The sequence below is a fragment of the Gobius niger genome (genome assembly GCF_951799975.1).
Source record: "Gobius niger genome assembly, chromosome: 3".
NCBI lineage: Eukaryota > Metazoa > Chordata > Actinopteri > Gobiiformes > Gobiidae > Gobius > Gobius niger.
Window position 1 is genome coordinate 4028701 of NC_136854.1, and position 22150 is coordinate 4050850.

A 22150-nucleotide genomic window follows, 5' to 3' on the forward strand; every position below is an offset into this window, starting at 1 on the left:
CTTTTGGACTGGGGTAAAGCCAAACTGGAGAAAATGTGCTCGGTTCAGGTGGGATTTTTAAACTCCGTACAGTCCCTTTAAAAAAACAACCCTTAATCACATTTAAACCTGCCTCCCTTTATTATTTATTATTTTATTTACATTTTACACGTGAGTCATTTCAGACAGAATCCAAAGACGACAAAACGCTTCGCAAAGGGAGAGTTTGTTTTTACTCTGGCTTTAAAAACCCGACACGCCCACAGCTGTGTTTAACCCTTTACAGAGTGGATGGCTCCGCCTCTTTTTGCCCATATAAGGAAATCCTCCTTCATTAATCTCCTCCAGGACCTCCCCGTTGTGTCCGATCGTTTTCTACCTTCATTTCGCTCACGTCCCTCACGCGCTTCTCGAAAATGTACAAATGTAAATCTTTCCTTTAGAACTATTTTATCTACTCTTCAGTCGCCGCGGACGTGGTAGAACTAAACGTCGACTTTGTAAAGCTTTATGGTTGTTTTAAATGTCTAGATTTTACCCACTTTTAAAATGTCGGTCCATCACGGCAGAACTACGACGGGAATAGGTGATGCTGTTTGTTTTGGGGGGTGTGCCGCAGGGCTCAGTGCTGGCCCCGCTACTGTTTCAACAACGAGTGAAGAAAGTTACAACTAGCCAAATTCTTTGTTTTTTTGAATGTATTTTCTTGTTTTGACAGATTTTTTTTCTACGTTTTCTTGCCGTTCTTTGTTTCACAATGATCGAAAAAAACAGGTTTTGTTTTTAAATTGTGTCGAAAAGGTTTCTCCTTTGAAACAAGGCGAATAGCGCTGATTCCTGATATTTTAATCTGACCAATGATTGTTTGATGAAAATGTTTTAATAGATTTTACTTCTTCAATGTTTTTTTGTTTCTGCATAAATAGAGCAATGTTGCAAACAGTTTAAATTGACAGGAGTTGTAAAGTTTGCGAGGCTGGTTTTGTAAATACGTGACCTGTTCCTCATCGATAACATGTAAATCTTTTATCTTTTTGTCTGAATTTGTTTTCAAATCGTCTCTAGAAACTATTTTTCTTCCATTGATCGCGGCTCAGACCTGTAGAAAGCACGTAAAGGTTAAAGGTCATGGTGTGAACTTGTTTCAAAACAAACTGTGAAACACTTGAAGGAAAATGGAGGAAAATGAATCAATAAAACACATTTTCAACCCTTTCTTTACTCGTCTTGATTTAAAACTTGGACTTTGTGTTTGTAGAAAGTTCTTTGAGAAAATAGAAGCAACGCTCGCCAGAAGTGCAGATGAGGAAAATCTTCAGAAATAAAAAAAACAGCGCCGCACACTCGCTTCATCAGATCATTCTTTATTCATCTTTGAACCACAGTGTGTGAGTTCAAAGATGAAAAAAGAATGATCTGATGAAGAAAGTTAGCCTTGATTAAAAACTGGACCTCGGCTACTTGAGTGTGCGAGGCTGTTTTTTTGATTTATGTAAAAAGTTCTGAAACAGGAAAGTGGACAAGCACAGTTTAGGTTGAATGATTCATGTCGATTTGTATCAAACTCTGCACGGACTGAGGAGAAGACGCTCCATCCAAACCTCAGAAACCTCAGATCCACTGACAGAGGTCAGAGCTGTGACTGGAGCGTTTCCTCAGAGGGTTCATAGGTTCATAGCCGCACATGCAGAGCAGGAACTACAGCCTTTCTGAGGCTCTGCTGTATCATCCCAAGGCTAATCGACGAAGACTGAACAGTTCAAGTACAATGACAGGTTTTAATGCTTTTGAAAACATGACTTTAGTTTGATAATATCTGTTGTCCATCCATCCATCTTCTTCCACTTGTCCGTTTCCGGGTCGTCACATTGCACCAGCCCCTATGGCGCCTCCTGCAGGTGGTGGGTCCACAGAAGGACGGCCTCATGGTTCTCGCCTGTTGGTCTTTCTTAAAGTGCAACTAAACGGGCGTGGCAGAGCCTTTCCCCACCCACAAACACAAGTCAAAAAGTGCTGAGAAAGGGGTGGTCTCGGAGGCTTTGGGGGAGACGAGGGGGGTGAGTGTGTGGGCGGGGTCTGCTCTGTTGACAGTCTCAGACCACGCCCCTAGATCTGACAGGACTGACAGACGGCTGTTACCGGTGTCACCACTGTGCGCAAGGTTTATTTTTTCGTAGGAGAGTTGGTACATTCTCATGACTTGTGATTGCTTGACGTAGCAACTAGTGATGCGGGTCAGGGTTTTTTTCAACCCGTGGGTCCCGCATTTGGAGCAGGTTCTAACCCGCCCCAGCCCGCCCCGCAACGTTGTTCTATTTTTACAACCCACCCCGCCCCCGCAACCATTGAATATTACGCGTTACAAATATGATCCGTATGAACAGTACAGGCGTGTCATCGCGCGCTCTCGCTCTCCCTCTGAAGAGCGCTGGGCAAGAGGGAGAGAGGAAGAGAGCAGAGGTCGGCCTAACCGAAGTCACACACAGTCGCACATACGGTGAAAAACAGGAGATATGAGCTGCACAAAAGCGTTCTCTGGATCACAAGCTGCAAAACGCTGCTTGTTTTATGAAAATCCAACGTATATTTACGCCAAAAACCTGCTGTAAAGACGACGGTGGAACCGCAACCCGCGCATCACTAGTAGCAACTATCCTACGAAAAAAAAAAAAGATGGCCGCTGGTAGACGACTCGCTCGCTGTCAGTGACTGCGAACAGAGAGAGAGCATCGCACAGGAGCTTTTCTAAGGGATTTATTCCTCTACACCACCTCAGCCGAAGTGTGAGCATCGCAGGGGCGCCATCTACTGGTTTGACTCATGAGCTCAGGCGGTGTGTGGGCGGGGCCACAGAGGCGTGTGTGGGCGGGGCCACACAGGCACAGAGGCAGAACCACGGGCAGAACTGATGACGTTTTGTGGACGCCGTGGACACACTCTCCTCCAACCACAAAATATCAAATGTAGTTGCTGCGTGAAACCAGTAGGGGCGCTAACCCTGCGGTTTTAGACATTAAAGTGAGATTTTGAACAAGTTTGCACCAAATGTCAACATATTGACTGGGACATGTAGCTAACTCTATTCACAAACCATTTAGACCGTTTATCAGCAAAAAAAAGTGGATTTGGTGTTTAGTTACTCTTTAAGGAGCTTCTGACCCGTCCCTGAGGACCTGTTCACCATGGGAGACCCTACAGGTGCACGAAGCCCCGACAACAGAGCTCCAGGTCGCGGTTCCAGGAGGGGTAATATCTGTTGTGATTACTGAATTTCATTGAAGCCGCCATTTTAATGAAGAAATGTTGGGCAGAAGAGTTATTTTATTTGAATGTTTAAGCTGCTGACAGGAAGTGACAGATACAGACGGCATCTCTGGAATCGCCCATATATGGTCATGTTTGAAAACAGTTAAGGGGGAAAACAATTTTGAGAAAAATCTTAACTTTCTCTAATTATTCAAAAACTACTTTAACAAATGCAGAATTATGAATATAGTTTTCTATTAAATAAAGATACAAAGACATGGGGAGGAGCAAAGTGGTTCAACAGCCCATAAATACATAAATAATGGAGAATGCTAACATGATGCTACATGTTAGCATCGGGCTAATGCAAACGGTTAGCTAGCGCTCGCTACAACTGCCGTTTTTTTGCTTCTACTAAACAATCTGCTGTGAGAAAATATCCATATGGGCCCGATTTACACTTGACTTTATATATGTGATAAATAAGTTGATATTCCACCAGAAAATGGCTTAAAAGGGTGAAAAATTGTGTTTCTCTAAAGATTCTATTTTCCCCCTCGGCGAAGCCACGCCCCCTTCTATGACGAGATGCGTCTGTATCTATAAAGGTGAAATTCCAGAGCAGTTTTGACTCATTTCCCATTGACTTAACATGGTCGTCACAGCAACCGTTTAAAATTGTTTGCCTCTATCTATGTCACTTCCTGTCAGCGTCCAATTAGGAAGTGAAACTATAAACATCACAAAAATTCTCAAACGGAAGGGAAAAAATCACGGAGCCGGATCAGGAAATAATCTTTATATCAAAATATTCATTATACAAACACAGGCTTTTAATCTGAAGGAGACTGTACAGAGAGGCTTTTGTTCTGAAGTAAACCCATATCAAAAATAAAGCTTTAGCTCCGACACTGAGGGTTTAGTCCCGGGTCCGAGGTCGAAGCTGGGGTCAGAGGTCGAGGCTGGGGTTAGAGGTCGAGGCTGGGGTTAGAGGTCGAGGCTGGGGTCAGAGGTCGAGGCTGGGGTCAGAGGTCGAGGCTGGGGTCAGAGGTCGAAGCTGGGGTTGCTGAAGTTCCCGTTGATCTCGTCTTCGTTCTCGTTGAAATCCTCCGGGTCGAGATCCGCCTCGAACATCCGCTGGATCAGAGCGTCCACCGTGCGGTACCCTGAGGACGGACCACACGGACGCCAGAGATTAGGGTTTCGTCAGCAACTCCCCTCTATTAACTTATCCAGGACTGATCCAAGCTAGACTCCTCCCACTGGCCTATGTCTAGTCTGTGGGCTGATCTAAACCTCTTACCACCCGCCTAAACCAAATGCATTCTGTCCTCTTCGGCTGTTATATAGGCCTGTGTAACACCTCATTTGAAAGCTAAGACCCACAAAACTGATCTTTTTCCTTGCGTTGTTGATGTGTTGGGTCACCTTTTTCGTGTTTTTTTTTTCTTTCTTTCTTTTTCATTTTTGTTGAATTTTTGTTGAATTTTTGTTGAATTTTTGTTGAATTTTTGTCACATTTTTGTTGAATTTTTGTTGAATTTTTGTCATTTTTTTGTTGAGTTTTTGTTGAAATTGTGTCATTTTTTTGTTGAGTTTTTGTTGAATTTTTGTCACATTTTTGTTGAATTTTTGTCACATTTTTGTTGAGTTTTTGTCACATTTTTGTTGATTTTTTGTTGAATATTTGTCATTTTTTTGTTGAGTTTTTGTTGAATTTTTGTTGAATTTTTGTTGAATTTTTGTTGAATTTTTGTCACTTTTTGGTTGAGTTTTTGTCATTTTTTGTTGAATTTTTGTCATATTTTTGTTGAATTTTTGTTGAATTTTTGTCACTCTGGTTGAATTTTTGTCACATTTTTGTTGAATTTTTGTTGAATTTTTGTCACTCTGGTTGAATTTTTGTCACATTTTTGTTGAATTTTTGTCACTCTTTTGTTGAATTTTTGTCACATTTTTGTTGAATTTTTGTGACTTTTTGGTTGAGTTTTTGTCACATTTTTGTTGAGTTTTTGTCACATTTTTGTTGATTTTTTGTTGAATATTTGTCATTTTTTTGTTGAGTTTTTGTTGAATTTTTGTTGAATTTTTGTCACTCTGGTTGAATTTTTGTCACATTTTTGTTGAATTTTAGTTATTTTTTTGTTGAATTTTTGTTTTTTTGTTGTTGAATTTTTGTCACATTTTTGTTGAATTTTTGTGACTTTTTGGCTGAGTTTTTGTCATATTTTTGTTGATTTTTTGTTGAGTTTTTACTCACTCTTGGAGGCGATCTTGAACAGAAGCGTGGGTTTCTTCTTGTGGCCGTTCTCCAGGTCACTGTCCATCGTCTCCATGGAGGTCACCAGGTTCTGCTCCAACTTCTCCCTGAACCACAACATGTGGAAAACTGTTCTTTAACCTCTTAAGTCCCACCTGAACATGTTCTCTCCTGTTCTACACATTCTCCAAATCTAAAAGCTTCTTCAAAACAGCGACAAAAAAGAAAAAAAGAAAATGAGGATGTAAACGCAACAAAAAAGCACTAAAAAGTGACCGAAAACAGTGACAAAAAAGAAAAAAACTCAACAAAAAGGTGACAAAAGGGCAGCAAGAAAATGACAAAAATCCAGCAAAAAATTGACAAAAATCCAGCAAAAAAAAGACAAAAATCCAGCAAAAAAGTGAAAAAAATCCAGCAAAAAAAAGACAAAAATCCAGCAAATAATGACAAAAATCCAGCAAAAAAACACAAAAATTCAGCAAAAAAAAAAGACAAAAATCCAACAAAAAAAGAAAAAAATCCAGCAGAAAAAAGACAAAAATCCAGCAGAAAAAAGACAAAAATCCAGAAAAAATTACAAAAATCCAGCAAAAAAATGACAAAAATCCAGCAAAAAAGTGACAAAAATCCAGCAAAAAAGTGACAAAAATCCAGCAAAAAAGTGACAAAAATCCAGCAAAAAATGACAAAAATTCAGCCAAAAAATGACAAAAATCCAGCAAAAAAAAGACAAAAATCCAGAAAAAAATTACAAAAATCCAGCAAAAAAATGACAAAAATCCAGCAAAAAAGTGACAAAAATCCAGCAAAAAAGTGACAAAAATCCAACAAAAAAATAACAAAAATCCAGCAGAAAAAAGACAAAAATCCAGCAAAAAAAATACAAAAATCCAGCAAAAAAGTGACAAAAATCCAGCAAAAAATGACAAAAATCCAGCAAAAAATGACAAAAATCCAGCAAAAAAATTACAAAAATCCAGCAAAAAAGTGACAAAAATCCAGCAAAAAATGACAAAAATTCAGCCAAAAAATGACAAAAATCCAGCAAAAAAAAGACAAAAATCCAGAAAAAAATTACAAAAATCCAGCAAAAAAATGACAAAAATCCAGCAAAAAAAAGGACAAAAATCCAGCAAAAAAGTGACAAAAATCCAGCAAAAAAGTGACAAAAATCCAACAAAAAAATAACAAAAATCCAGCAGAAAAAAGACAAAAATCCAGCAAAAAAATTACAAAAATCCAGCAAAAAAGTGACAAAAATCCAGCAAAAAATGACAAAAATCCAGCAAAAAAATTACAAAAATCCAGCAAAAAAGTGACAAAAATTCAGCAAAAAATGACGAAAATCCAGCAAAAAAATGACAAAAATCCAGCAGAAAAAAGACAAATATCCAGCAGAAAAAAGACAAAAAATCCAGCAAAAAAATTACAAAAATCCAGCAAAAAAGTGACAAAAATCCAGCAAAAAATGACAAAAATTCAGCCAAAAAATGACAAAAATCCAGCAAAAAAAAGACAAAAATCCAGAAAAAAATTACAAAAATCCAGCAAAAAAATGACAAAAATCCAGCAAAAAAAAGGACAAAAATCCAGCAAAAAAGTGACAAAAATCCAGCAAAAAAGTGACAAAAATCCAACAAAAAAATAACAAAAATCCAGCAGAAAAAAGACAAAAATCCAGCAAAAAAATTACAAAAATCCAGCAAAAAAGTGACAAAAATCCAGCAAAAAATGACAAAAATCCAGCAAAAAAATTACAAAAATCCAGCAAAAAAGTGACAAAAATTCAGCAAAAAATGACGAAAATCCAGCAAAAAAATGACAAAAATCCAGCAGAAAAAAGACAAATATCCAGCAGAAAAAAGACAAAAATCCAGCAGAAAAATTGAAAAAGTCCAGCAAAAAAAAGACAAAAATCCAGCAGAAAAAAGACAAAAATCCAGCAGAAAAAAGACAAAAATCCAGCAGAAAAAAATCCAGCAGAAAAAAGACAAAAATCCAGCAGAAAAAAGACAAAAATCCAGCAAAAAAATTACAAAAATCCAGCAAAAAAATGACAAAAATCCAGCAAAAAAGTGACAAAAATCCAGCAAAAAATGACAAAAATCCAGAAAAAAAATTACAAAAATCCAGCAAAAAAGTGACAAAAATTCAGCAAAAAATGACGAAAATCCAGCAAAAAAATGACAAAAATCCAGCAGAAAAAAGACAAAAATCCAGCAGAAAAAAGACAAAAATCCAGCAGAAAAAAGACAAAAATCCAGCAGAAAAATTGAAAAAGTCCAGCAAAAAAAAGACAAAAATCCAGCAAAAAAAAGACAAAAATCCAGCAGAAAAAAGACAAAAATCCAGCAGAAAAAAGACAAAAGTCCAGCAAAAAAAAGACAAAAATCCAGCAGAAAAGTAATTAAAAAATGGCAAAAACACATAAGGGAAATAAAAAGTGAGGACAATGGCAAAGAGGAGAGAATGCATTTGGTTTTGGCGGGTGGTAAGAGGTTAAAGACGTAACATCAAACACTGGCTCTGAAAAAACAACTGAACGGTGTTTCCAGTCTGGAGAAGCTGAAAACCACATACCTGGATCTGGACATTTGTGTTTTCTGTCCTTCAGCAGAAGTTCCACACATTTAAAGCAGAAGTTCCACACATTTAAAGCAGAAGTTCCACACATTTAAAGCAGAAGTTCCACACATTTAAAGCAGAAGTTCCACACATTTAAAGCAGAAGTTCCACACATTTAAAGCAGAAGTTCCACACATTTAAAGCAGAAGTTTCACACATTTAAAGCAGAAGTTCCACACATTTAAAGCAGAACTTTCACACATTTAAAGCAGACGTTTCACACATTTAAAGCAGAACTTTCACACATTTAAAGCAGAACTTTAACACATTTAAAGCAGAACTTTCACACATTTAAAGCAGACGTTCCACACATTTAAAGCAGACGTTTCACACATTTAAAGCAGAAGTTCCACACATTTAAAGCAGAAGTTTCACACATTTAAAGCAGAACTTTCACACATTTAAAGCAGAAGTTCCACACATTTAAAGCAGAAGTTTCACACATTTAAAGCAGAACTTTCACACATTTAAAGCAGACGTTTCACACATTTAAAGCAGAACTTTAACACATTTAAAGCAGAACTTTAACACATTTAAAGCAGACGTTTCACACATTACAAGCAGGAAGTGACTCACTGTTGGACTCCGAGCTGCAGCTCTTCGATCTTCTTCTCCACCGACGTCTGGAGGTCGCTCTTCTCCACAGAATACTCCACGAAGAAGGCCTCGAGCACGAACGCCACGAAGATACTGCCATACACAAGTACAAGTACTGCATTCAGAGGTACTCCCGCACAAGTACAAGTACTGCAGGCAGAGGTACTCCCGCACAAGTACAAGTACTGCAGTCAGAGGTACAGGAGCAGTTCTCACTTGATGATGATGATGACGACGGTGACGTGGAAGAGGATGAAGTAGAGCCGGGCTGCAGAGTGAGTGGTGAGGGAGAAGCCGCTGCTCAGGAGTGCCCCCTGGAGTTAAGGAGCTGTACTGCACGTTACACTGTAGAACATCGAGCACTTCGTTTGGTCAAATCTACAACGATGACTTTGAGATGGAGTTTTAAGGCCTATTTAAGGCCTACAGAACAAAGATCTCGCGTCTTGTGGAGAATGAATATTCCTTTAGACTTTCCTTCAGTTTTCGCTCGACAGAAACAAACCTGGAGGAAAATGTTCTTTGTTCTTTTGTTTTAAGGCGAGACGCTGCAGGTGAAATGTAGAGAAACTTCTCCCGTAGATACTGAGGTGAAGAGGAGGATAAATGTACGGCAGGTTTTCTGTACTTTCATGTCAGGCGTTTCATCCGTCGTCCCCCATGCGCGACGGCTGCCTTTACAGAAAGGCCTCGTCCTGGTGGGAATCGAACCGTGCGCTACTGTGCCGCCCAGAAGGTCCTAGGTTCGATTCCCACCTGGACGGGGCCTTTCTGTGGAGTTTGCATGTTCTCCTCGTGTCTGTGTAGGTTTCCTCCGGGTACTCCGGTTTCCCCTACCACTAAAAACATGTACAATAGGCCAGGATGGATGTGAGTGTGTTAGAGAGTGTGCATGGGGGACTGTGAGTGGTCAGAGCCTCTGGGGCTTCAGTCTCCCCCAGGGGAAACTGAAGCCCCAGAGGTAGTTTACCACGAACCAGTGTGGAGTGAATGTAAAAGTGTCTCGTGTAAAGTGCTTTATACAAATAAAGTCCTTCCTTCCTAATATTTCTCAAGTAGAAGTAAAAAGTACTGTATGAAAAAACTACTTTTGCACAGCGTGATGTGGGATTTTTTTTTAAAAAGTGAAAAAATCTGTAAGACTTAAAATTTCAGGAATTAGATCTGTAAAACTGTGAAAAGCTTCCAAATGTAGCTGAGTGGAGTCTGTGAAGTGTGGAGTCGGAAGGAGCGACTGAAGCTCAGATGTTGTTAAAGAGTGGCAGGAAAACGGCCCTAAAGTTGAGTCCGTTCGTCTGCACGTGTGACCAATTGATTTTATGTCAAACGTGCAGTTGCGTTCCGGGTCCAGTAGGGGGAGCTGCCGCCGTCTTTCTTCAGTTAAAGATCACAACGGCAGAAAGACTGTGTTCTTTTCACTCATATACTTCCCACTTCAGGGATTCTACACATGCTGACTGTGTACTTCTACTATATGTATATCTGTGGGGAAAGGCCAGGGGGCGCCACAGCCATGTTGGAGAGACTTCCTGGATAAATCTCCGACTCAACACATCAAAACGTCAGAGAATAAACGTCGTAAAGACTTTTGTTTTTGAATCTTACATTAAGACCTCGTTGTTAAGGAGAAACAAATCTGTGACTGAACTGCAGCGTCTCCATATGAACTCCATCACGTTGTTGTTTAAAGGATATCGTGCCACTGATTGACCACAGTGAGCTCCACCAGCAGCACGAACGACGCCACCACCTGGTCAGCGTGAGAACAACAGTCAGTCCTCACAGCTCCTTCCTGAATACGTTTAAAAGATAAACTCGTACGTCGTTGAAGTTGTTCTTGCAGTAGTTGTGCAGCGCGAAGGCCGTGTCCGCGAGCAGAGGGTTCCCACAGGACGCCCGGGCGGGGTCCTCGGAGCCGACGCCCACAAACCGCACCCTCCCTTTGAACAGCTCCATCCCCACCATCGCAAACACGTAGTACACCACCTGAGGGACACACAGGAGACACTATGGGAGGGCGGGTGGGGGTGGGTGAAAGGTGTGTGGGCATGGGGGGCGGGTGGAAAGTGTGTGGGTATGGGAAGGCGGGTGGAAAGTATGTGGGTATGGGAAGGTGGGTGGTTGTGGGTGAAAAGTGTGGGTATGGGAAGGCGGGGGGGGTGCGGGTCGAAAGTGTGTGGGTATGGGAATGGTGGGTGGGTGCGGGAGCAAAGTGTGTGGGTATGGGAATGGTGGGTGGGTGCGGGAGCAAAGTGTGTGGGTATGGGAATGTGGGTGTGTGTAGATGTAAAGTGTGTGGGTTTTAGAAGGAATAGGACTACGCGAGTGAGTGCAGGGGTGAATGGGCAGAACAAGTGTTAAGGACTGACTGATGCTCTGCAGAGTGAGTGGTGTGTGGTGTAGCCGGGCCTGGTCCGGTTGGGGACAGAGGATGGAAATTAGCTTGAGCTATAATCCTGCATTTTAAGTATACTGTACTTTGTGTAAATGCATTGTCCCTTTTAAATAAATAAATACAAAAAAAATACTAGAGGGAGCTACACCACCTGAGGGAGACACTAGAGGGAGCTGCACCACCTGAGGGAGACACTAGAGGGAGCTGCACCACCTGAGGGACACACAGAGGACACTAGAGAGGCGCTGGTGCTTCATTTTTGTCAAATTTTTGTCATTTTTTTAAATCAATTTTTTGTCATTTTTTGACATTTTTTTGTCATTTTTTGTCAATTTTTAATCATTTTTTTTGTCATTTTTTTTATCACATTTTTGTCAATTTTTAATCATTTTTTTGTCATTTTTTATCACATTTTTGTCAATTTTTAATCATTTTTGTTGTCATTTTTTTATCACATTTTTGTCAATTTTTAATCATTTTTTTGTCATTTTTTATCACATTTTTGTCAATTTTTAATCATTTTCTTTGTCATTTTTTTAATCACATTTTTGACAATTTTTAATCATTTTTTTGGTCATTTTTTATCACATTTTTGACAATTTTTTATCATTTTTTAGTCATTTTTTTATCACATTTTTGTCAATTTTTAATCTTTTTTTTTGACATTTTTTTTATCACATTTTTGACAATTTTTTATCATTTTTTTGGTCATTTTTTATCACATTTTTTAATCACATTTTTGTAACTTTTTAATCACATTTTTGTATTTTTTTTTTCATTTTTTCGTCAATTTTTTATTTAAAAAAATGTACCACCTGAGGAGGCACAGGGGACACTAGAGGGCGCTGGTGCTTCATTTTTGTCACATTTTTGTCATTTTTTTAAATCATTTTTTTGTCATTTTTTGTCATTTTTTTGTCATTTTTTTGTCAATTTTTAATCATTTTTTTTTGTCATTTTTTTATCACATTTTTGTCAATTTTTAATCATTTTTTTGTCATTTTTTATCACATTTTTGTCAATTTTTAATCATTTTTTTTTGTCATTTTTTTATCACATTTTTGTCAATTTTTAATCATTTTTTGTCATTTTTTTAATCACATTTTTGACAATTTTTAATCATTTTTTTGGTCATTTTTTATCACATTTTTGTCACATTTTTGTCATTTTTTAATCACATTTTTGTAATTTTTTTTTCATTTTTTCGTCAATTTTTTATTTAAAAAAATGTACCACCTGAGGAGGCACAGGGGACACTAGAGGGCGCTGGTGCTTCATTTTTGTCATATGTTTGGTCAATTTTTGTCATTTTTTTAATCACATTTTTGTCATTTTTTTAAATCATTTTTTTAAATCATTTTTTTGTCATTTTTGTCAATTTTTTATCACATTTTTAAATCATTTTTTGTCATTTTTTTTTATCACATTTTTGTCATTTTTTAATCATATTTTTTGTCATTTTTGGATCACATTTTGTCACATTTTGGTCTTTTTTTTTGTCGTTTTTTTGGTCCATTTTTTTTTTTTTTTATTACTTTTTTTACCACCTGAAGGAGACACAGGGGACACTAGAGGGAGCTACACCACCTAAGGGAGACACAGGGGACACTACAGGGAGCTACACCGCCTGAGGGAGACACAGGTGACACTAGAGGGAGCTGCACCACCTGAGGGAGACACAGGGGACACTAGAGGGAGCTACACCACCTGAGGGAGACACAGGGGACACTACGACACTAGAGGGCGCTGGTGCTTCAGAAAACCAGCCTCCGTGTTGGACTGACCAGGATGAGCTGCCCGAACGTGAGGATGGCCGGGCCGATTCGGATCAGAGTGTTCATGATGGTTCTGAATCTGGAAATGAAAAGCAAAAAGGAGAAAATGTTTTGATCGTAAAACTCGACAGGAAGTCAGTCACTAAATGCAAGTCTCAACGTCCAAGTCGAGAAGATCTAAGTATTTTAATCAACAATAAAACTGTCTGAGAGGAGTTTTTACCGGTGGATGCTGTCGACGATCCTGATGAGCCGCAGAACTCGGAGGATGAAGACGATGTCCAGGATCTGGCGACTCGTGTATCCACTGGCTACAAACCACACACAAGCAGATGAGGTGAGTGACAGGCCGGACCCAAGCTGGTGCAGGCGTCCATGTGTGTGAAGCAACACCTACAGAAAGACACTCACTACACGACTTTTCTACTCGTAAACGATTTTATATAGAATGGGGGGTTCACACTTAACGACTGAGAATCGTAAGAGCGACACACGATTCTGACAAACAGCTGATGTTTTATAACACAGCGCGTCTGTCGTCTCTACGGCTTCCAAAACTGACCCCAAATCCACAAAGACAGGCCTGTGTTTGTGAGCGCGGGATAACGTGTGTGTCCAGATTGGTCAACGGTGTCAACAATGTCACAACACCGCAGCGCTAGCTTACTGCTACTACGAAGCCTTGGCTATAGTTCTGTCACATGGAGATAAAAGTTGGCGACAGGAAGAAGCGGGACGTATTTCAGTGGATTTAATAAGAAAAGGAGACGGGCCTCAGCCTTGAGATGGAGGAGACAGCGGAGAAAAGGAGGAGAAAGCGGAGAGGCTAGCCGCCGTTAGCGGGGAGGCTAGCCGCCGTTAGCCGCGAGGTGAAGTTAAACAGTTTGTCTCCAAACTCAGTAAGAGCCGCTAAACTCTGTTCGTGGTTGAAATGTAGCTGGAAAAGGTGTTTGTCGTGACCTTTTGGTGATATAAAGTTGTGCTGTTTCGTGTGTGGGGCTGTGGCCGTGAAATGAGTTGTTTGTGCCGCTGGTTTAACAGAGAAGTGAAAGAAGGAGGCGCGGTGGTGTTTTTCTGTCTTTAAATCACTCTGTCATTCACATTTGGGGTAAAATCACCCACGTTTCTCCCGCGCGTCCAAAATCGGGCTTAAAAATCAAACATGTTTGATTTCCTACGACTGGAGTCAAGTCGTGTCTTTCTACCGCCCACACTACACGATTCCAACGTGTAGTGTGGGTGTAGTGTGACCCCCCCACACTACACGACCCCCCCACACTACACGACCCCCCCACACTACACGACCTGACTCTGTGTGACCGCCTTCCACTAGACGCGACTCGATCAGACTCGGCACGACTGAGAATTAGAGCGAAATCGGGCATAAAAGTCGTGTAGTGTGTGCTGACCTTAAAGAAAGACACTCACTTGATTTGAGGGCGGAGTTGGTGATGGTGGCGATGAGCGCAGCTATGACGATGATGGTGTCAAACCTGGGGGAGACGACAGTGAGAGATGCAGGAGATGCAGAGGGTGAAGACAGAGGAGCCCCACAGACCAGTTCCAGAAGTTGTGTCTGGAGAAGAAGGCGCGCGGCTCGTGGGTGTAGAGCTTCAGGAGGATCTCCAGCAGGTACAGGGCCAGGAAGAACCACTCGGAGTTGGAGATGAGCGGGTTCTCCTCGTCCAGGCCGATGAAGACGGCGTTGACCAGGATGATGAGGTCGAACAGCCACACGAAGCCTCTGCGGGCGGGACAGAGGAGGTTTGACTTCACGTACGAGCGTTAGAAGAGAGGGCTGGACTCACTTGTGCTGGACGACGGTGTGCAGGAGGCGGCTCGGCGCAGACAGGTAGAGGGCGGGGACGAGGCTCTGCAGGGGGTGTGGCCTCTGCTTCTGCGTGATCACCTCGATGTTCAGAAGGTCAGCCAGCTGCACGAACGCCATCTTCCCTACAGAGACAGGGCCATAGACATTCAAACAGAGCTCTGCCCAGACCCGTGAGGACTTTCTGGATCCTGCACAAAGCTCTGTGTTTACTGCCTCCACTAGGGGGTGGTATCGCAGCAGGTTTAACCCATTTACTCCCACCTGAACCGAGCTCATTTTCTCCAGTTTGGCTTTACCCCAGTCCAAAAGCTTCTGGAAAAAAGCTGTGAAAATAACAACAAAACTGAGACGAAAACAATGATGGAAATGTGACAAAAAAGTGACGAAAAATTGATGAAAAATGACAAAAATATGATAAAAAATTGACAAAAAACAAACAAAAAAAAAGACACAAAAAAGACAAAAAAAACAAAAATGTGACAAAAATGTGATAAATAATAACGAAAAAATTACAAAAATATGCAAAAAAATTTACAAAAAAATTACAAAAAATGACGAAAAAATTACAAAAAATGAGACAAAATGTTACAAAAAAATACAATATGATAAAAATTTGATATAAAATTTGACAAAAAATGACAAAATATGACAAAAAAGACAAAAATGTGATGAAAAATGACAAAAATATGAGAAAAAACTGACAAAAAAATGACAAAAATGTTACAAAAATGTGACAAAAAATGACAAAAAAATGATAAAAAAATAGATGAAAAAAGGGCAATATGACAAAAAAACAAACAAAAATATGATAAAAAAATTTGACCAAAAAATGACAAAAAATGACAAAAAATTACAAAAATATGATAAAAAATTACAAAAATATGATAAAAAATTAACAAAAAAATGATAAAATATGATAAAAATTTGACAAAAAAATTACAAAAAAAGACAAAAAAATGACAAAAATGTGATAAAAAATGTAACAATTTGACAAAAAATGACCAAAAAATGACGAAAATGTGATAAAAAAATGACGAAAAATGTGACTAAAAATGAGTTGAATACCCAACAAAAAAAATTATGGAAAAACAATCTGATGACGTGAGGAAAAAGATCCTCTCGGTTCAGGCGGGAGTTAAGAGGTTGACCCGTTCTCACCGATGGCGCCCTTCTCCTCGGGGTCGCACACGCTCCACAGCAGCTCCTTGTGGGCGTGGCTTATGTCGGGCCGGACGCGTCGGACCAATCCGCTCCACCGATCGTGCGTGACCACAGGCTCCGCCCCCTCCGCCGCCTTCTGCTGCAGCACGGCGAACGCCCGCGCCATTTTGTGCCGCTTTGCCCGGACCAGCTGCCGCACCTCCTCCTGCGGCGCGAGACCAGGTTGTTAACCAGGTTCAGAGACCGATATATCGACTACTGCAAGGGGATATCGGAATGACTGTTTATCTCCAATGTCAACAATCCAAGAAATGTGTGGAAAATGTGGGGAAAACGGGGAAAATACAGAAAAAAAAGGAAAAAAATGTGGATAATATGGGAAAAAATTGTGAAAATGTGGGGGGAAAAAACGGGAAAAATTGTAAAAAAAATAAATAATAATAATTACAATAAAATATGGAAAAATAGGAAAAAAAATGGAAAATGTGGGTGGAAAATTGCAAAGAAAATTGAGGGGAAAACAGGGAAAAATTAGGGACAATATGATATATAAATTTGAAAAAGAGAAAAAAATAAATGAAAAAATCAAGAAAAAGTTTTATATAAATGTGTGAATATCGCCCAAGCCTAGTTTGTCATTACTCAAACATGAATGAATGAACAAAAACAAGGCCGTGTTGGAAACGCCGAGACCTTGAGGTGCTTCTTGTAGTTGTTGTAGACGACGGCGAGGAACACGGACATGAAGATGTAGGTGTTGACCACGATGAAGAGGATGAAGAAGATGGCGAAGAACGAGCTGGAGTTATACGCCGGCATCCTGGGAAACACAAGTCATGATTTAATAAGTCACACTCAGATCCTCAAAGTGTAGAAAGAGTCTGGATCAACTACGTTTCAACTTAAACTTGTTTCTAGAAGAATTTGTTCAGATGTGAGGAAAACATTTATTGGAAACAGGGCACTTTCTGCATAGAGGCCCCTGTTGAAGAAGAGCAATTTGGACTGTAATGATTTGAACAATCTCAGCAAAACCTTAGAAAAACTTGTCTTTATCCAACTTAATGATTTTAATACTGCACATAATGTCCTTGAGAAATTCCAGTCTGGCTTTAGGGTAGTAGTAGCAGCATTTCTTACATGACCAAAATGTAACAAAAAATGACAAGCATTTGATAAAAAATTGACGAAAAAATGACGAAAAATGTGACAAAAATATGACAAAAAAATGATAAAAAAATGACGAAAATGTGACAAAAAATGACAAAAAAATGATAAAAATGTGACAAAAAATGACGAAAAAATGACAAAAAATGTGACAAAAAAATGACAAAAAAATGATAAAAAATGACCAAAATGTAACTAAAAAGGACAAAAATTTGATAAAAAAGTTATGAAAAAATGACAAAAATGTGACAAAAAATGACAAAAATGTGACAAAATGTTACAAAAAAATACAAAAATATGATAAAAATTTGACCAAAAAATGTGACCAAAAAATAACAAAAATTTAACAAAAAATGACAAAAATGTGACAAAAAATGAATCCAGTTACGTTTCAACTTAAACTTGTTTCTAGAAGAATTTGTTCAGATGTGAGGAAAACATTTATTGGAAACAGGGCACTTTCTGCATAGAGGCCCCTGTTGAAGAAGAGCAATTTGGACTGTAATGATTTGAACAATCTCAGCAAAACCTTAGAAAAACTTGTCTTTATCCAACTTAATGATTTTAATACTGCACATAATGTCCTTGAGAAATTCCAGTCTGGCTTTAGGGTAGTAGTAGCAGCATTTCTTACATGACCAAAATGTAACAAAAAATGACAAGCATTTGATAAAAAATTGACGAAAAAATGACGAAAAATGTGACAAAAATATGACAAAAAAATGATAAAAAAATGACGAAAATGTGACAAAAAATGACAAAAAAATGATAAAAATGTGACAAAAAATGACGAAAAAATGACAAAAAATGTGACAAAAAAATGACCAAAAAATGATAAAAAATGACCAAAATGTAACTAAAAAGGACAAAAATTTGATAAAAAAGTTATGAAAAAATGACAAAAATGTGACAAAAAATGACAAAAATGTGACAAAATGTTACAAAAAAATACAAAAATATGATAAAAATTTGACCAAAAAATGTGACCAAAAAATAACAAAAATTTAACAAAAAATGACAAAAATGTGACAAAAAATGAATCCAGTTACGTTTCAACTTAAACTTGTTTCTAGAAGAATTTGTTCAGATGTGAGGAAAACATTTATTGGAAACAGGGCACTTTCTGCATAGAGGCCCCTGTTGAAGAAGAGCAATTTGGACTGTAATGATTTGAACAATCTCAGCAAAACCTTAGAAAAACTTGTCTTTATCCAACTTAATGATTTTAATACTGCACATAATGTCCTTGAGAAATTCCAGTCTGGCTTTAGGGTAGTAGTAGCAGCATTTCTTACATGACCAAAATGTAACAAAAAATGACAAGCATTTGATAAAAAATTGACGAAAAAATGACGAAAAATGTGACAAAAATATGACAAAAAAATGATAAAAAAATGACGAAAATGTGACAAAAAATGACAAAAAAATGATAAAAATGTGACAAAAAATGACGAAAAAATGACAAAAAATGTGACAAAAAAATGACCAAAAAATGATAAAAAATGACCAAAATGTAACTAAAAAGGACAAAAATTTGATAAAAAAGTTATGAAAAAATGACAAAAATGTGACAAAAAATGACAAAAATGTGACAAAATGTTACAAAAAAATACAAAAATATGATAAAAATTTGACCAAAAAATGTGACCAAAAAATAACAAAAATTTAACAAAAAATGACAAAAATGTGACAAAAAATGAATCCAGTTACGTTTCAACTTAAACTTGTTTCTAGAAGAATTTGTTCAGATGTGAGGAAAACATTTATTGGAAACAGGGCACTTTCTGCATAGAGGCCCCTGTTGAAGAAGAGCAATTTGGACTGTAATGATTTGAACAATGATTTTATTACTGCACATTATGTCCTTGAGAAATTCCAGTCTGGCCTTAGGGTAGTAGTAGCAGCATTTCTTACATGACGTCGGGGCTGTTGGCCGTGGTGACCAGGACGTAGAGGTCGAACACGATGTGGATGTAGTTGGTGAAATACGCGGCTCCGTCGGTCGTTTTCAGGCCTCTGTGGAGACAAAGAGTTGATGATCTCTCTCAGACAGAGTCTGACTGTCAGCTTTAGTTCCTGACCGTTTGGAGAAGAGCTTCAGGGCCATGAGCGAGAACATGAGGATGCTGAAGATGAAGAGCAGGAAGACGGAGAGGATCTGAGGCAGCGCGTTCCTGATGCTCCTGAACGCCCGGCGCAGCTGGGACACAAAGAATAAAATAAACAAAGAAGGGACTCATGTAAAGCTCAACAGTAGAGGTGAATGTAAAGATATCAAGTTGAACGTTTTGCTGTAGATTATGGACATACCGTAAATTCTCTAATACTGGCCTGTATTCCATTAGCGGCCGGGTCTCCGACAGAGGCCGGGTCTCCGACAGGGGCCGGGTCTCCGACAGGGGCCGGGTCTCCGACAGGGGCCGGGTCTCCGACAGGGGCCGGGTCTCCGACAGAGGCCGGGTCTCCGACAGAGGCCGGGTCTCCGACAGTGGCCGGGTCTCCGACAGAGGCCGGGTCTCCGACAGAGGCCGGGTCTCCGACAGTGGCCGGGTCTCCGACAGAGGCCGGGTCTCCGACAGAGGCCGGGTCTCCGACAGAGGCCGGGTCTCCGACAGTGGCCGGGTCTCTAACAGGGGCCGGGTTCGCGACTGGCGGAGGCAAGTTAAAGCCGGTCTCTAAAACAGGCCGGGGCTTTTATTAGAAACTATAGTGGTAGAAATATTCCCCATGTTAGGAATTTGTCTCATACTGGTGTAAATGAAAACTCACGTGCAGGAAGTAACAAACTGAACCCGGGCCGAGGGGGACGCTGCGGAGGAGCTGATCCGAGCGTAACTTTGACACAGATTTAGCCACTTTTCAAACCTCCTGTGACTATGTTTGGAAACAGGGCAACAAATGTTGTGTGACCCTCCAGGGTTTTAATAAAGTCACCATCGCGTCTTCAAAGCACGTCCAGCTGCTCCCACGCCTCAAAATAACTCCTCCCATCAGCGCGAGCGTCTCGTCTTCTCTCGGGTCAGTCTCATGATCGATCACAAACACAAACGCTCCGTCTAAACTCGCCTTTTACACGAGAAAACAACAAATAATCCGGCCCGCGGTAAAAACGAAACAGAAACCTGCAGTGACATTGATGTCAAAGCTCCGCTAACAGCAACAAAACACTTCCTGTTGTCCCGACAAAATAAAAGGCGTCAATGTTCCAGCTGCTGGGAGAGGGTTTGCAATGCTAATTAATAAATGAACCTAATATTTTAGGTGCAAATGGACACAGATCTTGTTTTTCTTCGTTTTCCTGGTCGTCCGTTTTGCTCAAATAGAAATAAAGGCCTGTCTCTAATTGTGGGTTACAATATCCCTCGTGTTGCCTTCGCGGGTCTTTTTGACCCGCTGTCATGTTCCGGGCATTTGGATGCAAGGTGACACAAGGGGGCGCCCTTCCAACCTTCTCAGTGTAAATGTGAGTTGACTTTCTTCAGAGTTAGACTTTCGGTCAGACACCATGAGTGACAGTAACATGAGGCTAAATACAGTGAGCTCTTTGTTTCCAGTAAAAAAGGCTTCAGTCACAGACTGAGAAGTGAAGAAGGAAGTCATGGAGCTTCTGCTTTAGACAGAACTTCATACTTCTCCTGCATGTAAGAGTCATATTATATCATATCAAATGTTGTAATCTGTAAAGCACTTTGTGATACCTGTTGGTATGCAAAGCGCTTTATAAACAAAGATTGATTGATCATAATCTGAAACTCAAATCTGTAGTAAAAACATAATATATGGAAATAATTATTACAATTACAAAAAGAAAAATATTTGAAAATCATGTATCTAATCAAAAAAATTGTTTTATTTACTCTCATTCTAAAAAAACAAAAACAAAAAAAACCTTTTCATTTGTATCTGCTGTAAAGTCATGTTTGTCCCAGTTCCTCTGAGTTGTGGTGGGTCCTGGTGGACCATGACAGATGTGGACAGGACTGTGGTAGATCTACTTTTACTGTGGAGAAAATAGTTACTATCAACCTGGCTAACTCCATGCTGCTGTGTGCGCTCGAATTATTTCGAACTGCACAACAGCCTGGGGACCATGGCCCAAATCTCCGGTGGATTTGGGAACCAATCACAGAGCGAGGAGGAACGGCAAGACGATGACGCACGGAAGCTTGTAGTTTATTTACGGATAAAAAAAAAAAAAGTCTATTTACGGATCCAACGTGACAGCAGCAGACACGATGGTATTTTTCGATCAAGCTTTAGACCGTGTTCTAAATAGTTTATCTCAAAAGTTTACAGCGGGTACGTCATACGTCATCTCATACGATGATACGATTGGCTGTGGCCTCGTGCAGACGCAAGATAGACTTTTTTTTTTTTTCGTATCGCCCAATAAACGAGTATGGACGATCGTAAACCACACCTCTCCTACGAGAAAATGAATTGGTGTCCCCAGACTAAATATCACTTGTGATTTTAGTCTGGTGTTAGCCAGGCTAAGTTACTATAGTAACTGTTGAAGAAATGAACCTCATGAGCTTCTTCTGTAACATCTGTCCACATCAGTCCTGCTGCACCACGACTCAGAGGAACTGGGACAAACATGACTTTACAGCAGATACAAAAGGTTAGGGTTTGTTTGGGTTTTCTTTTTTAGAATGAGAGCAAATTTTAAAAAAAAACTTCTTTTGATCAGATACAGCATTTTTGTAATTGCAATTTTTTTTTCTCCATACATTATGTTTTTACTGCAGATTTGAGTTTCAGGATATGATCAAACAATCAATCAAACTTTTTTTATAAAGCCCTTTTTATACCGAAAGGTATCACAAAGTGCTTTACAGATTACAACATTTGATATTATGTAATATGACCGTTACATGCAGCAGAAGTCTGAAGTTCTGTCTAAAGCAGAAGCTCCATGACTTCCTTCTTCACTTCTCAGTCTGTGACTGAAGAGCAATGAGGCCTCTGACTTTTTACTGGAAACAAAGAGCTCACTGTATTTAGCCTCATGTTACTGTCACTCGAGGGCTGCTTCCGAAACGGGCAGATTGCTAAGAGCTCTTACGCCAAACCGGATGTGCGTCAGCGTCCGCCATGGCAAGTTGCCT

General features: G+C 39.6%; 1 pseudogene across 1 annotated transcript in view; it reads right to left on the reverse strand.

The window, feature by feature from the left end:
- Positions 1 to 4057: 4057 nt before the first annotated feature.
- Positions 4058 to 22150, reverse strand: part of LOC306960581 (two pore calcium channel protein 1-like) — a 29113-nt pseudogene continuing 11020 nt past the window's right edge. The window contains exons 6-20 of the transcript XR_013794270.1: positions 19121 to 19239; positions 18954 to 19055; positions 16566 to 16692; positions 15870 to 16077; positions 14689 to 14833; positions 14439 to 14624; positions 14309 to 14373; positions 13104 to 13191; positions 12890 to 12959; positions 10532 to 10696; positions 10404 to 10460; positions 8927 to 9015; positions 8690 to 8803; positions 5486 to 5592; positions 4058 to 4391 (exon numbers count right to left, since the gene is read on the reverse strand). The product of XR_013794270.1 is annotated as a two pore calcium channel protein 1-like (transcript). The remainder of the gene's footprint in view (positions 4392 to 5485; positions 5593 to 8689; positions 8804 to 8926; positions 9016 to 10403; positions 10461 to 10531; positions 10697 to 12889; positions 12960 to 13103; positions 13192 to 14308; positions 14374 to 14438; positions 14625 to 14688; positions 14834 to 15869; positions 16078 to 16565; positions 16693 to 18953; positions 19056 to 19120; positions 19240 to 22150) is intronic.